Below are 17939 nucleotides of genomic sequence, written 5' to 3'. Positions count from 1 at the left end.
TTTTCTGTGTTTCAAAAAGCAATCATAATATGCAAGTCAATGGAGAATATGTTTTCAAGGAGTACTGTTTGCCAGAATCACTGCTAAAAATGAAACATTCTCTTAGGACTTTCAGTACGCTCTACCCTGAAGTGCTTAAAGCTTTGTTTTAGAGAGCATTGCCATTAACGCTTGCTACACTACAAGGGGATTGTTCTGAATACAACCCTGTGCAGTTGAAAAGTACCAGAATTGACGGTGCAGCATGCTGTCCACCATTCCTGTCGAATAGCACTGTATTACTTCACAAGAAGTCCTGTTTTTCCTGGTGTATGCTTAGAACTGAAAAGGTTAAGGTTGCATTGTACAGGTGGTGATTTGAAACAAAGATATAAGTCAAGATTACCCTTTGTGCATTTTTGTTGCTGCTGGTTTAGCAGGTCAAAGGCTGCTCAGCTGGAGGTAGTTTGCTCTCCTACAGTGCTTTCAGTACAACAGAACAACTGACTGTTGGGTATTCTGTAGGTCAGTGTTGCAAAGACACTGGCTTCAGACACAGTTCTCAGCAACTCTTCAGAAATCCCAGCTCAGTCCTGCCCCCAATACCACTGCCTCTGACAAGAAAATTGGGAGCAGTCATCAGCTGTGAGAAGTTTGCTTGCTGGATTAATTAGCCCTGCTCAGATTGAGGGCTTGTTAATTGTGTCTTGCAAAATGTTAGTGTGCTTGTTACTGGAGCTAGTGTATCATTGCACTGCCATCTAAACCTACCAACGGAATCAGACATAGCATGTTGTGCCAATGAAGTAGGTATGTCACTTGTCTCTTCCTAAGCCATTTTTGCTGTTGTGAAGTGCACATGGTGCTACAAAGTCCGTCACACGTTTGCTGACCATGGATTGGTGAGTTACAGCATGCACAGCTTTGCTCTTTGCTTTTTCTCTTGGGACAATTCAGGGGCAGCCTATTGCTTCCTTATTCAGATCAGAGGGTAAAAGTTGAAGTAATGTAATGACTTGGGTTTGCCCCCTGCAATGATTCACTACAGCTGGACAGTGGAAAACATTATTGGTCAGAAATTGTAAATAGAATTTATTGGCTAATGAATGTATTACATATTTTTCTATTACTGCAAGGAATACAGCTAGGTCAAGTTTGCTATATTACTTATAAAAAGCTAGAAGTACACATAATAAAACCAAGAGTAAAGTGAAATCTGGAATTTCCCTGTAAACTGTTTCATCTTCCTTTGATTGCTGAGGAAAGTTACCTGTGATGTTATTTAATAATGGTGGCTCTCAGTTATGCTGGTTCAGTTTGTGATCTTGTCAAAACACACGAACTAACAGATGGGTCTGTATAATGCTAAGGTCATAAGCTCTAGAAAGTACTGCGTTTGGGAGGTGAAATGGGTGTCAGAGGTCTTACTTATTTAGGGTCTGCAGGTATTTGTCATTAAGATAATACAAATTGCAGCAAAGCTCAACAAAATTCAATATAAATATGTTTTTTTCCCCCCCTGAAGCTTTTGTTATTATGTACTAGAATCCTTGGTGTTGCTTTCTTTCAGGATTCATGCCAGACATTAGTTTGTGTCCTTACTGAAAGAAAACAACTGTAAATTCTTTGGGTTAAAATCCAGTTTCTCTGAAAGTTAGTGTTTTGTTTGGTTGTTTGTTCTCAGTGGATGTATTATCATAGATGACAGTGAATTAATTGTGTATTTATTATTTTATTGGAAAACAGGACTTGAGCTTAAAGAGCTAGGCTGAGTAGTTCCCTGCTTGTAGGGTTTATGCTCTGAAACACAGAGGAGCAATGTCAGTGGGTGACTGTGCAGGTGCAATGTGGCTTAATTAGGATGACAAAATACAGTTTATACAGGAAGCATGCTATTTTTGGATCCTTATGTTGACACAAATCCCTTGTGAATTAAACCATTTAATATATGAAATTGAAAAAGTCCCTCTAATCTTCCTTTTGAATGAGCCGTGAAATAGGATCCGTGAACTGCCTGAAGTGTGAAGAGGTTACTGTGGCTTGTTTCCAATGTATTTTTATAATATATTAACAGATCTGCAGTAGCCAGGAGTTTAAAAGGGAACTTCTGTAATTTTCCATAAAGTAATGCAATATGTATCTGAAAATCAGATAATTATTTAGGTTGGAAAAGACCCTTAAGACCATGAAGTCCAGAAATATGTCCATTGTTCATGGTAAAAGCTTTCAGTGCTCTTTCTGAAAGTCATCTCGATGCTCCCTACTAAATGCATAATGTATTCAACTATAAGGTATTGCTTCCTATGAGAAAGTAGTTAAATAATTCTGTTGACTGTCTGGAGTCACACCTATTCTTCAGGAAGAAAAATCTGCTTGAATTTCATGTCTGCTGTAAAAGACACCAGAGTGAAAATGTGATTCATGTATAATTACCTTTTTTTTTTTTTTTTTTTTTTTTTTGAAAGAATGCTCATATGAAATGAAAAATGCTCAAATTAAATAAAAAAGTTCTACTTTAGGACTTTAACCAAAAGAATTCTAAGTTTGATGCAAGCTTCAAGATAAGTGAATAGCCAGGATTTGTATCATGGTAAACTAATTTTGTATTACACTTGGTTTCTTAACACGATGGCAATTTTTATACTGCCTGAAGGGACAGAAGGCTTATATTTTGTCAGACATTAAGCTGTTGCTTCTAGCATGCAATCTAATAACACTAGCAGAATAGTAAAATTTATAACTTTTCTTAACACTCGTTCGAAATGTTTAAATCTTCCTCTTAAAATGAGTGACCTGTTCTTATTGTGACTTGATTTAGACTGAAAAGCTAAACCCAAACAGATGCACAGAAGGTATCACAGTTGCTTCTCTGAACAGTTTTTTAATGATCCAGGATTTTTCTTTTGTGCTGACTGCTTATAGCTCTGCTTTCCTGTCTGCAGATTTGAGTCTTCAGCACTTAGCAAATTCTCAGCCTAATTTTTCTACAACTGCAGTGTGTGTGCTTGCAGATCTATTTGCTGCACTGCCAGTGTTGATGCTGCAGTGCCCTGGTGGGGTTTAGCTCTGCCTTCCTCAAGTTTATGCATGCAGCAGTTCAACTGGTATCAGCAGAAACTCTGTGGTTTTGTCTGTTTCTGTAGATACTGAAAACTCTACCTCAATACCAGGTCTGCAGGTGATTCTAATACAAGAGTCATTGGGAATAAACAATGTGCTGGGAACAGACTTCTTGATTTAAAGATGTGTGCTGTTGGCATGTGCCTGAGTCACAGCCTGCAAACCTGCGTGTGCCCAAAAGAGAGATTGCAGACTGTCCTGGTGAAGGCCATTTGTCGCTCAGCTTGTACTAGTGAAAACAAATCCAGCAAGATTTGGATTCTCTCCGGAATTCCTGACATCTGTGGTAGAAGACCTTGAAAGTGAGCAGTGGCCAAACAGTGCTGGTTTAATAGTAGTGGGGTGATTTGATGCAGAAAGTGTGTCAGAACTAGCTTGTACTGTATGCTTGGGGGAAATGGAAGTTGGTGCTTTCAAGCAGTAAAGAATTCCTGAGTTGTTAAAGGTTTAGGAAAATAGCCTTTCCTAAAAACTATTCCTTAACAGGAAATAGGTTGCATTTTGTATTATTTTGCAAAATGGTGTGGTTTCTTTAGCAATGGTGCTCTGATCTTTGCCTGGTGCTTTGTCCAAACATGTCTGTCACATCAGGATTTAACCATAGCTAGTTAATGGTTGCATGGAAACCCTTCCTGCAGGTGTACAAAGTGCTCTTAGTGGCTTAATGGCTACAATTTTTCATGGCCTGAATAAATCAGTACCATAGAAGGGGGGATATACCAATACTGTTGTGTTGCCTCTTTGGAGGAAACCTCAAATGAAGGTAGTCGCCTTTTGTTGTTGAATTCTGAGAAGTCTGATTTTTGTAATCTTGTTTTGTGTTTTTTTTTGTTTGTTTGTTTTGTTTTGTTTTTTTTTAATGAGTGGATACTCCTAGTTATATGTGTAAATACAAGCAAAATTGTGCACCCTACTGAATCAGTTACCAATTAGTTCATGGTAATATTTTACAGCTGCTGATACTGGAGAGCCTGATTACTCACCTCCCTGTTCCCCTATAGAAGACCAGTTGCTGACCTGGTGAGTATATAACCCTCTTTTACTACATTAATTCCCTAGTCTCTGTAGCACTTAATTCACTCAATTCATCTCTTCTGTGAAGAGATTTGTAAATATGTTCAAAGTTTATTTACTGATGACAAGTTTTGCCTGAGGAATAGAGCTTAGTTTCCTTTTGGTATGCAATTTTTTTTTTTTCTTGTTTCTTTTGTAAAGTAATGGAAAGCAAGTAATTTCCTGATACTTGAAAACATGTCAAGGTATTTTTATTTGTTGCTTTGTTGTTTGTTTATTTTGATAGCTGGTCTTTTGGAAAAGCAGCACTTTCTGTAAAGGACTCAAAAAAAAAAAAAAAAGCATTGTTGTAAATTGGTGTGGTTTCATGAAACTTAAGATGTATTGGTTTCTGCCAATGGATGATAGGGTACAGGCAGGAGGGGTTTAAAATTCTGAATATAGTTCATTGATATTGTGGCTTCTCAAGCAGGTAGTACTAAAATACACTCCCTGAACTGTATGAAACCCTCAGGTTTGTAGTTCCAGCATTCTAAGATCTTAAAATCTGCTACAACCTCCTAACCATGTCATATTTCCCTTACATTGAAGAAAATCTGTCCTATGTATGTGGCATAGTGAATGTTTTACATGTTCTTTCAAGACTTGTGGACCAAATCTGAAACCAGGGCCCTGAGGGTCTGGCAGTACCTACAACCAGTGCCGTGGAACTGAAATATAGTCCAGCTTTCCTTCCCTAATTTTCACTCTTTGTGCTGGAGTGATGCTTTTACTCCTGTGTACCTCATTCTGAAAGTTAGCCTTGCTGTTAGATGTCTGACTCATAGAAAGATGTTGCACGAATGACTATTGTGAGTAACATTTTTTTCAGTATAATGGCCCTAAATGCTGTTCTTCCTAATAAAAACAGAGGATAGATTGGTGTAATTTATACTATAGCTGAGCTCTTGGCTGGATTGGTATTTTTAAAGCATGCCCTATTTAATGATCAGTTCATTTACCTTTTATTGGAGCAGGGAAGCAAACATCTGTGCTGCTCTTTTTGCTAATTACCTCTGAAATTTTTGTTTAGACAAACTGTTCATAACCCCCCTATTCTGTACTGCTCAAATTCTGTCTTGCATTTTCCCTTCCCAGTTCTTTCTCAATACCCTAAAAGTGTTTGGCGTGTTTTCTGTTTCTGCCTTTGCCCTCTCTTTCCACCAGCCTGATACTTTGTAATGACAGGTCTAACAGGAGTCTGCTACTTTCCAATGTAAAGCAATATTAAAAAATACGGTACAGGGTGCATGCACATAAGGAGGTGGAAATGAATGCCCAGCAGTGGGTGGAACTAACTCTCTTGGCAGTTGTACCACTGCTAGCCTGAAGATAGGACCAGCCATTTCTTCCTTTCTGGAAGTGTGCAGGGATTGGAAGCTGTTGTAGAAGGGGGAAAGGAAGCTTTCTTAATAACAAACAACTAAATGAACTAATCGGTATGTTGTTGTTTTTTTCCTCCCTTCTTTCCAATGAACCCACAGTTTTGTCTGTACTCACAACATTATTCCAGTGATTATTTTTTTGTTGTTTCCTTTCATCTTAGCATGTGTCAATAAATGACAAAATACACTCAGATTGAAATGTAGCCACTTACTAATATCAGGGAATTTGTACTTTGGGGAATGTAAGAGTGTATTCTTCCATTGTTGCCATTATATGTGGCTTTATCCCTTGTACAGAGGAGTTTTTGCACAGTAAGTTTCATACAGTGTTCAGTTCAGGGTGTAACTGAGAAGTGACTTGATTTAAAAGGTAACGGTTTACTTGTGTTCGGTGTCAGTTTCAGAATTTTACAGCTTTATCTCAACTGAATGGGGGGTGCTAGCAATGCGTCCTCATATTATTGCCAAGTGTCTTCTCTGTCAGTTTATAAAGAATCTGATTCAAAAACAATTTCTTATGAAATAGCAAAATTTATTTAGCAAAAATGGCTACATGCCACATCTATAGAATGAAAAACTGTATATTCATATTCATACATTTAATTCGCAATAGAATGACACTAAAATTATTTGACAAGATACTAACCACACTTCTTTGTATGTTACTCTTATGAATTCATGTTACAAAAGTAACTCAAAAGATACGTGCTTGGCCAGTATGGTCAAGATGTTCCCAAAAGACTTAAAAATACCCATTGAAATTAGAGTACATATTCTGTGTTTTATTCTTAAATAACAGACATATGCATGCAATACTTAAATATTTTCATATATTACAAAATGTGTGATATATTAATGGGTTGACGAATATGATGCTCTTTCCCTGAAAGTCAACAGCAAGGAAAAATGAACATTTGATAAATGTTGTATATGAACATCTGACAAATCTGTTTCAAATTGGAGTTTATTTGTATGCAGGGGTAAGAGTCTGGGAATGACAATGACACAGACTTTCTTCTTTAAGCCACTGACTGTTAATGTAATGAACTATTTGCTAGATTCTGACTTCAGTTATTCAGGATAAATTTGTTTTGCATTTATGGGGAGTGCCTGAGTATTACTTGGGAGCGTTTATTTATGTTAAAAAAGTGATTTGACTTTTCCTTAATGTCATCCTGAATTCAGAGCAAACCACTTAACTTGGTAAGAGGTGAAAACATGAATATCTAAATGAGGATGGAGATGTCTTCCAATGTTCTTTCTCCTTCCTTTGTAGCCTTCCTTTAATCTCCTTTTGTAGCCTGAGAACATCCCTCAATCCCATGAAATCAATTCTGAACACTAGTCCTCACTGTCTTTTGTGGGGCTTTGGCGTCTGCCTGCTTTCCCAAATTCTGGAAGTGATATGGATGATTCAGAACAAATTGCTCAAACAACTAAAAGCTCGCATTTGACAAATTGATCAAACATTAAAACAGGTTGCCCAGACTGGTTGTGGAAGTTCCATCTTTGAGGAGTTTCAAAGTCCTGAGCAGCCCAGTGTGACTTAGAAGCTGGCAGAACATTGAACAAGGGCTTGGACCAGGTGACCTCCAGGGAGCACAGCAGTTCTTTCAAAGACATGAAATCTGGGGCGCTGCTGGGAATAACTCAAGTGCCCACAGAAGGATGTGGTGCAGACAGCTAATTGTTCTCAGGATGCTTGGCATGGGTATTGTCACATACTGCAGCTCAAGTGGCACAAGGTACAGATTTTTTTTAAAGGTTGGCCCTTGAGGGTCCTGTAGGAGTCACTTTGTAGGAGTGGTTCATTCCAGCTTAATGTTCACTTGTTTCTTCAGCTTCAAATCATTGCCCTTTCCTCACTTAGGATTCACCTTGCAGGCAGTTCTGTGATGGGCCATTATCAAACTTTGTACGTTTGTGTATGAACCTGAATACATCTTGGTACCGTATAGACTCATTGCATCGTCAACTGTCATTGACAGTTTAATCCTTGGAAATGTAAAGATGCAGTTAATAAGATTACCTGTCATGAGAGTGTGATAGCTTCAATGTTTTGAGTGACACTGAGAATTTCTGGAATGCCTAATGAAGCAGTTTTGAAAAGCATTGCTCTGACAAAAAAAAAAAAAAAAAAAAAAAAAAAAAAAAAACCATATACATATTCTCATGTTCTGGTGCTTCAGTACAAAATGCAATCTCTTATCTAGTAGTCAGTGTAAACAGTTGCAGGGTGTTTTGGTGATTGGATTTGGGTCTATGTTTTTTGTACATTTTCATTTTCTAACAAGCCCTGTCATATTGTCATAAAAATTGAGCAACTCTCTTGCTCTTCTATTTAATAATAATAATAAAAATATTCCACTGCAAAAGTTGAATAAAGATGAGTTAACTTTGTCTCAAAACTTGTATGTTTTACTGTATTTTAGGTAGCTTGAATTGTTATCTTGTAGGCCAAGGAAGTAAATACACAGCCTCTGAGCCTGCTTGTACTTAAGAATATGGATAATGAGAAACACTGCAGAAGTTCTCTAATTAAAATAAAATTATTTACAACACCAGCAGCTGCTAGTCGTAGAGACTGCAAATTCCTTTATAGCTGCTCCAGTCTGAGGAATTTGGAGCACGTAGGATTTCGCTTTGCTACAACTCAGGCTTTTGGCAGTAACATAGAAGTTCTGCTCAATCTTCTGGAAGTTAAAGAAATGCAACAAAGACTTAAGCAGATTTTTAGTTTGTTTTTGCGTTTTGCTTATATGAAATGTTGTTAATCATTTTCTTTGGTTTACGTACATACTACTTCTCCTAGTATGATGCAGCAAGAAAGGAAGAAAAAATTGCTTAGCTGCTCACATGTGAGCTACTGGAGAGAAAGCTATTATAAGCTTAATTCTAAATCACAGAGACACCACTTTGCTGACCTTGCTATTGTGTGTGGCTTTCAGAGGAACTATATCTTTATTGCGATTACTTCCTCCACTGCCGTAGGAGTCTGGCTTCATCTCCCTTTTTACAGGGAGTTTTAATGGGAAGCAGTGTAGTGTATTTGGCTTCAATCCTTGACTTCTCTACAGCCAATGATCTTGCTAGGAGGAGTTACTCATTGAGAAATATGCTGCTTTTGCATGCTCAGATTCAATTTCATTATACTCAGGTATGCTCGTTGACTCTGTTACAGCAGAGCATATGGTCCTCAAAGGCCACAATGTGGTCTGCATACACTGGAAAGATCTGTGTCCCTGGAAAATAAGCTGAAAAGCGTGGGGAGTGACAGCTGATTGATAGTGAAGAGATACAAATGTCTTTAAGTTGCGATTTTGAATTTGGACTGACTGTTAATGAACTGTTCTAACAGCTGAGGTTCTGCTTTATGTAAGTCCTTAGACACACCTTTTGTCGTTAATTTTATGCTTCTAAAGTTGAGCATGCAAGTGGTCTACCTTGGTCGCTTGTGCAGGTCTATTATCACAGTATGTGACCAAGTTATAAAGGTTTACTTTGTTTTCCCTCATTCAGCATGTGGGACAGATGGAGCTTACTGCAGCAGGTAACTGCAGTACCTTTTTACCTTTTTTTTTTTTTTTTTTTTTTAACTGCCCTGATGTCTGGCTTATCAAGAGCTATACAATAGTGAACCTGAATGAAGAATTATTAACTGTTTTGGTTCTTTTATGGTGACTATCAATGTACTATCTAAATACTTCGTTACTATTAGAGTAACTTCAAACTGGGTATCAGTATCAGTATGACCACCATTTCAAAGAAGGGGAATGAAGGCACAACACAATTAAGATAGACCTTTTCTGAGTAGCTTATGAATTTGTGGGATTGATTTATCTAGGTGACTTTGCATAGTTATAGCATTTTACAAGATATTTTTCATAAGCATATCTCTTGCCCTGTTTGCATTTTACAGTGTGCAGTGCTTTGGGGATGCTCAGTTAAACATTCAGAAAACAGTGGCTGTTGCAATTTCATCCAAGCTACCAACAGTGCAGTAGCTTCCTTTCAGCAATTTCTCAGACATTCAACAGGAGCCATTAATAATTAAACGCTGATGTAATCATTTACAGTTAAATATGCTTTTTGTGGTGGAGGGCTTTTCTGTTACTGCTTGGGGTTTAGGGGGTTTGTTTGTTTTGTTTTGTTTGCTTTTGAAGACTACTGCAGACCAGGCTGTGAGAAGAGTGATGGGGACCTGAGGTTCCTACCGTAGCATATGGTTTGAGTGTAGTGCTGCACGAGCAACTTTTTGTCCTCTACATGTGACAGCTGTCTGGAAGCACAGAAGCATGTCTTGACAGCAGCCTCACTAGCTTTTTTGCTTACAGAAAGGATGCATCAGCAACTGAGGCCTTTAAAGTTTACTTCCAAGTTCCAGAGGGAGGTATGTAGGTGTAGTTAAAGGACCCCAAATTCTTTTCCACCACCCCCTGTTTCTCTCACCCTTTCACCTTTGTGGCTTTTAGAAACAACAGGAAATCAGAGCCTCTGTTCTGATCAGAGAGAGAGGAAGCAGGTTAAAGAAATGTGATGTTGGCTCCATGCCGACAAATTTATGGAGCATTTTAGATGAGTTCTGGGGATAGCATATAAGGATATCATTCACTGGAGACTAGTTAAAGATGTGTACTATTTCAAAGATTCATTAGGAGGCACTTGGAAGTTGAATGATGATAGATGCTTTGCAAGCCTCTGTAAGTGCTGCTTTTCATTCTCTTTTTGTCAGTTTAGCAGTCCCATACATTACCAAACAATACTGTGATTAAAGGAAAAGGATCAGTTAATGAAGATGACTGGCAAATTACATTCTGTGACACTTGTACAAGTGAAACTGCATCAGCAACTGTAGTGTACAATTTAATTGTTCAGTAGGGTGTATATTTGTTAGATAATAGTTGTGATTATTGATATGTTTGAGAGCAATCATTACAAGGTATAGTCATATCAATAATACAAATTCCAAACTTGGTCCTGGTTCTTAGTTCCATGCAGTTACAGCACTGAACCCAGGGGGGATTGAGCAGTCTTCATGTAATCTGCAGTAGCATTATGTTTTGTTGAACTCCAAATAAATTATACCCAATGCAAACAGCTTTCTATTGAGATAGCAAGCAAGTTAGCCATTTGGCATTCTTTGCATGGATTTTTAACTTTGTTGGTTTTGAATCTTTAATGTTGAGAAAAGGGTAAATGTGATTATGGCCAAAACTGACATTTGTATTATATTTTTAATAGGTTTTGATTCACTAAGAAAATATTCTAGTACAGTGAGGGATCACAGTAAGCTGTAGGAAGTGAAACAAACACTGGAATATGATTTTTGAAGTAACTATAATATAGGCAAGGGGATGAACTAAGTGATCTAGTGCAGGCAAACACTTAACAGTCGTACCCTCAGTTATGGTCTGTTGGTATAGTTGATTAGAAATTAGTTATACATATTTTTTTCTTCATGATTTAATTTGTACCAATGCATGTTGCAAATAGGTTTTAATACAAACTGAAGTTCGTCATGCATTGTCTTAGGCTGTAGGCAAGGAATTATGAGCGCTTATGCCACAACCGAATACCACTTAAAGGGTAAATTAAATTATTCTTAGATTTCTGAGAATATCTCTGTAGCTGTATAGACTTCTATCTCTTGAAGAACTGCAAAACCTCTGCCTCTGCTAATTTCAGGTTGATTTTTCCCCTGTCAAGTGTCTGAGTATCTCAGTAATGCTCTGTCTGTTAAGCTGTAATTAATTGCCAGAGACCTGACGGTGAAGTCCACTCTGCTCCAGAACATAAAAAGGAGCTGTTTGTTACCTGTAATGTCATGACTTGTTTCCTTGAACAGTAATTGATGTCACTTGTAGATGATGTCTATGAACTTGGAATTGTGTTGTTTATCTGTGAGGGACCTTGAGAGTGTGATCTTCGAACCCAGTCACAGCACTATAGATTACATCTGTAGCGCAAGAATTGTCTAGGGACATAAATTACAGCAATTAAAATTAGCTAGAGGAGAGAGAATGATGCATTATTAATTGGCATAGTCATTAGAGGGCTGCAAAGAACCTAAAAGAGATGCAGTGTCAATACCCAAGCACTGAAAGTGACAGACAGCGTGCAAAGACCAACAATTGTATTCAAAGCCTGAGGTCATTAAGACATGGGCAATTACGTGGAATGTTATAACTCTGGTTGAAGATTGCTCCAGCATACTAAAAATATGTTAAAATGGAAATCTTTAAAGACTGTTTGTGTTCATGTAACTACTCTGAAAGCTGGTGTAGTGCAATTCATTTCTACCTAAGTAATGGTTAGTGTTTTATTTTCAAGAAGTTGGAAACAACAAAGAATCGTAAGGAAACAACATCAGCAATATGCTGAACTTAAGCAGGGAAAAAAAAATAATTTTTCAGCATTAAATGTAATAATCTGAGCTCATATAGAGAAGGATAAATCTTGTCACGCTGAAGAATGAAGATTTAATTAAGAGTCTTTTTATACTACAGAAACAAAGTCCTGCCTGTGTCGTGCTGAGAAATCCGGCAATCTGACTAAGAGGCTCGTGGTAAGGCGGCTGTGTATCAGCTACTTCATTATTCATAAGCCTGCTTGTCACAGAGGTTTGGTGATTTACCTATCTCTGCTAATCTGCTGTATTGGAAATATTGCTTGTTTTATAAAATAGTTCACTTATACTGCTAGAAATGTTAAAAGGAAGTGTCTTCACCGAGAGAGAAGTTTTAATAATTGATTCATAAAGCAAAGTAAACTTTAAATATTGGAGGTGTTAGGACAGCAGTGTGTTTGTCTCAAAATCTCATGAAAGAATGCATGTGTGCTGGGTGGAGATTTAAAAGTCCCAAGTAAATGTCTGAATATTTTCTTACCTAAATCCTTGGAAAGTTTTTGGTTTTGTTTTTCGAAACTTACCAATGCTTTCCTATTCTGCTTGCTAAGAACTCAGATTTCTAATTCATCTCACCCTTTACCCCAAAGTTTAAACACTGAATGTAATTAGCTTTGCTGTGCAGATGCTGAGTTGAATGGCCTCTGTTGATTCAGAGAAGCTGAGCAGTGTCAGAGTTCAGTTACTGTGCTTTCAGGAAGGCCTCCTGTTGCCAAAATGAGCTTTCTTTTTTCTTTTTCCAAGCTGCATGCCAGAGTCTGGATCAGCATGCAACTGGTCTCAAGAAAAGCATGTATGTATAGCCCCTGAAAAAGCAATACAAATGTGCAGCCACATCTTCTCCAGCAGCAGCCACCCACATGTGAGTCGCTCCATTAGTAAATTACGGGGCTCTCTGTTTGCCTCTATTAGGTTTGTACCTGTTTGCTTAAATCATTGTTTTCAGCATTTATCCTTCTGGGCACTGAGAAGCAAATGTACCATGGCTTTGGCTATTTAGTCTTCAGCCTGTGGTTAAAAACTATGATATAAGACAGCCTTTCTCCTGCCATCTCTGAGTGGTATAGTAACAGAGTTTACTTGCTCCAAGTACAACGATTTAGCACTATCACTGAATTGTCTGCCTTATTATATCTCACAGTTTATTATTTTGGCCTTAGATACTTTGCTTATCTGCTACATCCTCAAAACTCTGCCCTGTTTTAACTGCTCAGTAGTCAGAGCAAGTCAAGTGTGATGCAGTCAGTGTACTTCATCAGTTTTGTGCTCTCTGGATGTTTCTATGATTCAATGCACGATGCCAACCAGAAACTGTGGAATTCAAGGTCTCTGGGGGTCTAAGTAGCTAACAAGCTTCCATTATTCCATTCCTGGCTTCCATCAATTTTGCTGCTGCTCTTTTCAGACTATTAGGCTGTGTAGGGAACTCATTGCTGGAAGCTATAATCATGTCAATCATTAGAATTGAGCCAGAATGGTGAATATTCAGTTCTAAGGCATATAGGCAAAGAAGTTTGGCTCTTGCTTTTCAAGCAATGTTTGATGTTGAGTGAAAGACGTTAAAGAGGTAAACAAGAGGGAAACAAAGAATTAAGGCAGACAATTCTGAGGAGAGTTTGTCTCAGTATAACAGGTCCAGAGGTTCAGTGAAGCACTTCTTGTGTGTTCAGCTGCTGTGTTAGAGGTATGCAATGCAGGATAAAGATGCTTTTTTAAAAAAAAAAAAAAAAAAAAAAAACAACAAAACAAAAAAAACAAAACCACCATCAACAAAAAAGAAAAAGACAAGATGACAGGTTATTTACCCACAGACAACAAGCAACAGACCATAAACCCAAGGGTTTGCTTTACAAGAAGAAGCATGTTGCTCTTGCTGTGTGTGTTTGCTACCTTTCCATCTAGCAGGCTGTGGTGAGCCAATGCGAGGGAAGCCAAGGTGTTATCCTGGGACTTTCCATGTCCTAAAGAGCAGTGCTGTGCAGAACTGGTGCTTGCCAGTGTTTTCAGCAGTTTGAATGCTGGGCAGACTCGTGTCTTGTGAGCCAAGTCACAAAACAAGGGTCACACAGCAATTGGTGGAAACCTTGGCTGTGCTCTGGAGGCCGTGGAGAACTTTGAGTAGGCGAGGTTCCTGGTTAGCATGGGATGAGCTGTGTACATCCATTCTGTATGTCACCGGGATGCTAGTGGTGTCCTCGTAGCAAAAGAAAACAGTGACCGATTCAAAATGGAAATATGTGCCTACCTTCTCAGCTGTTTCACCTTGCTCCTTTTGCCCAGGTTTTCTGTAACACAATGTTAAATCAGTTGCATAGAGGAGTAAATGACTTCGTTAATTTTATATTTAAAAAAGTATTTGTTTATACAAAAGAACTATTCCAGACTGAATTTGTTATACTGAGATTTACTACTGCTGATTTGGTGCAAGGACTGAGCATTTTGCTGCAACTTGCTTGAACTATGAGATACAATAGGGAAGTAACTGTTACCACAGCACAGCATACTCTGCAACATCTGACTGCGATAAAAAGGACGTGCCTGGCCACGTGGCATTAGGAAAGTTGTATCAGAAACGGTCTCTGCTTCCAGAGGTCTTTGTGGAGAACAGAAAACCACACAGAACACGAACTGATAGGATTATTAAGATGAAGAAAGGTATTTTTGTTTTAAAAATGACATTTCTAAATGTTAGAAATGTCAGTCAGTATTGGGTGAACAGCATACTTACGTTCAGGCTGCAGACAGCTGCGGAGCCAATTGTTACTTTCCTGACACTTCTCAAGGCTCCTGCATCGACATTGCTCACAGCATCGCTACAAGCTGGTTAGACTATCCTGAGAAATTAAGAGAACTCATTAAATGACTCGATTGAGGTAGGGTCAAAAGGTGATATTGACCTTTTGTAATGCCTGTCAGATTGGTTGCTTTTCACAGGTATTTGGCACCACCTGTTTCCATTTGAGCAAATGGGGCCCTACTGCTCACAATTGCTGTAAGTAATAGTACCTAGGAAGCAAGAGATATCAAGTAAGGGCTTTGTGCTACAGATAAAACACATCTTTCTAAAGTTCTCTGAAATCACGATTTTGATAATGATTCTGGGAGCTTGTCTGATGGTTCTGTTCATGACAGAGAAGAACACACTTTACAAAAAGAACTTTATAGGATTTTTGAATCAGACAATTAAAATCAGACATGAATTAGCATACTAACAATAGTATTTCCTAGGTACTTACAGCATTTAGCGCAGCTAAGAGCTTTCGCTTTAAACTTTTAATTTCCATTTTGAAAGGGTTTTTATATAACAGCTTGCAGGTCCTGTTGATGTTCATGGAGAAGTGACACTAATTTGATTTTCTGATGTTATGATGTTACTTGCTAACACATTGTGGGAAGCTGACAATGCAGCAAACATGTAGGTGTGACTGGGCAAGGTTTTAAAAATCTACTAGTGATTTGTGTATATGGTACCGTCTTGAAATACTCACTTTCACATTTCTTCCAACCGTCTCACTTTTTGAGGGTCTCTTTTGCCAGGTACCAGACTGTAGTGGGTTTACATGGCAAGGTTTTGGTAGCAGGGAGCCATACGGGTGGTTTCTGTGAGAAAGATCTAGAAGCTGCCCCATGTTTGGGAAGGGCCCCACTGCTGACCAGAGCCGAGCCAATAAGCGATGTTGTTTTGCGCCTCTGTGAGAGCATATTTAAGACAGGGAAAAAAAAAAGCTGTGCCACACAGCAGCTGGGAGAGTGAGAGGAGTGAGGAACAGCCTTGCAGGCACCAAGGTCAGCAAAGAAGGAGGGGGAGAGGTGCTCCAGGCGCCGGAGCAGAAGTCCCCTGCGGCCTGTGGTGAGGACCATGGTGAAGCAGGATGTCCCCCTGCAGCCCATGGAGTGCCACGGTGGAGCAGGGTTCCACGCTGCAGCCCGTGGAGGAGACCACGGTGGAGCAGGTGGCCCTGCACCGACGGAGGCTGCCACCTGTGGAAGACCCCTGCTGGAGCAGATTCCGGGCCGGACCTGTAGCCCGTGGAGAGGAGCCCACGCAGGAGCAGGTGATCTGGCAGGAGCTGCTGCCCGTGGGGGAGCCAGGTTGGAGCAGTTTGCTCCTGAGGGATGGGCCCCGTGGTATGGACCCATATCTGGAGCAGTTCTGGAAGAGCTGCTGCCTGTGGGAAGCCCATGCCGGATCAGTTCAGCAAGGACTGTATCCCGTGGGTGGGACCCCACAGCACAGGGGACGAGAGTGACCGAGAAGGAGCGGCAGAGAAGAAGTGCTGTAGACTGACCATAACCCCCATTCCCCTGCGCCACTCAGGGGGAGGAGGTGGAAGAGGGTGGATGGGGGGGCAGAAGGTGCTTTTGGTTTCTTTCCTTTGTTTCTCACTTCTCTCGCTTGTTAGTAATAAGCAATAAATCTTACTATCTCCCTATGCTGAGTCTGTTTTGCCCGTTACAATAATTACTGCGTGATCTTCTCATCCTTATCTCAACCTTTGAGCCCTTTTCACATATTTTCTCCCCATTCCTCTTTGAGGAGGGGGAGTGAGAGAGCGGCTGTGGTGGAGCTCGGCTGCCCACTCGAGCAGAACCATGACACAGACAAATCCATGCTGTTCGCAGGCCTATGTGTACTGTGTTTAAAGATTCATCATTATTGATTTTCTTTTCTTGAGCTTCTTGTGTCATCTATCACATTTGAAAGATAAACTTCACTTTCATAAAGAGTTTATCTATGATCTCCATTCAATTAGCATAGCTAAGGAACACCGGTTCCCCTGCAGCAGCACCACCTTTCACATCAGAACTGCTTTCCGTGAAGCCTTTGAGCCAGATTGCAGTCATGCTGTGTGAGATACACCTTGTATGTTCCAATTTCACAGGCCAAAATATGTCATAGTAGAAAATTTGCAGTGGCCTTTTCCAAAATCTAGTATTTTAATCACCAGTTGGACACATCAGGGTGGGTGCAGGTACGTGAGGTGACCTAAACTTCTTCCTGCAGGCTGAGCAAAGCTTAAGGGGTCATTGACAGTTCAGTGATGTGTGTATTGGGTACATGACTGAGGCTATGGCTGCAATGCAATGACTTGCACTTCTTGCCTGTAATAAGAGGTAGTAAAATATTTCGCCATAGAAATACATGTATGTTTTAAATATACTTTGTAATTTAAACCCCAATCTCAGGCTGTTAGGCAATTGGGTATAAAAGAGCTGAGATCTGAAATGGTGAGGTGCTTAATAAAAAGAGGGGAGATTTATCAGACCATGCATTTTAGTCTCAAGAATTTATTTTGCCAGTTTAGCACATTGTCATAATGCAGTATGTGGGGGGGAAATACTTTGTTTTAAACACATTGCTTGATAATTTCTTTCAATTTCCTCTGGTTCTTATAAGTGGTGAAAAGTCATTCCCTGTTTGCTCTCACCATGTCTTTATAGATTTCTATCATATACTCCATTACATTTGTAATCTTCTGTTCCATCTTTGCAAAATCCTAATCTATTAACTATCTCCTTCAACTGAAAATACTCCTTAGCTTCCATTATCTTTTTTTTTTTTTTGTTGATGTTGTTCTCTATACTCTGCTGAGTGGTATGGTGTTTCAATATAGGAGGAGGACAGAACTGGATACGATATTCTGCATGTGGACAAATTATGCATCAATATGGTGACTTAGTTAAGCTTTCTGTTCTGTTCTGCAGTCCTTTCCTGTTCGTATTTTCTGTTGTCTTGTTCAGCATTGCTGAGCATTGAGATAACTCTCTCACAATACTGTCTGACCAAATTGAAAGTCCTTTCTGAAAATTGGTATCTACTCTACATCCTCCTGAAATATATGCATAGTTATTCTTGTTTCCTCTTCAGGTATATTACTTTGCATTATTGACTTTGAATTTCAACTACATTTTTTTATGGCCAGTTATTCAGCATAACAGAATTCCTTTGCTATTTTGTCTTAGATTTAACCTACCATGAATATTCTTGTGTGAAC

At 39.2% G+C, this 17939-nt stretch overlaps 1 protein-coding gene across 10 annotated transcripts in view; it reads left to right on the top strand.

The window, feature by feature from the left end:
• SULF2 (sulfatase 2) overlaps positions 1–17939 on the top strand; it is a 171480-nt gene that overhangs the window by 49248 nt on the left and 104293 nt on the right. For 7 of the 10 annotated variants that reach the window (XM_082773488.1, XM_082773489.1, XM_082773491.1 and 4 more), the window contains one exon: positions 4053–4119. The gene's annotated coding sequence lies outside the window, so the exon portion shown is untranslated. Of the gene's footprint in view, positions 1–865; positions 882–4052; positions 4120–12043; positions 12103–12687; positions 12806–17939 lie in introns of those variants that run through there. The other 3 variants (XM_082773493.1, XM_082773492.1, XM_082773486.1) reach the window with 3 other exon arrangements.

The sequence above is a fragment of the Aythya marila genome (assembly GCF_965140915.1).
Source record: "Aythya marila genome assembly, chromosome: 16".
In the NCBI taxonomy this organism is placed as follows: Eukaryota; Metazoa; Chordata; class Aves; order Anseriformes; family Anatidae; genus Aythya; species Aythya marila.
Note: the sequence above shows the minus strand (reverse complement) of the source record. Positions and strands in the feature narration are given on the sequence as shown.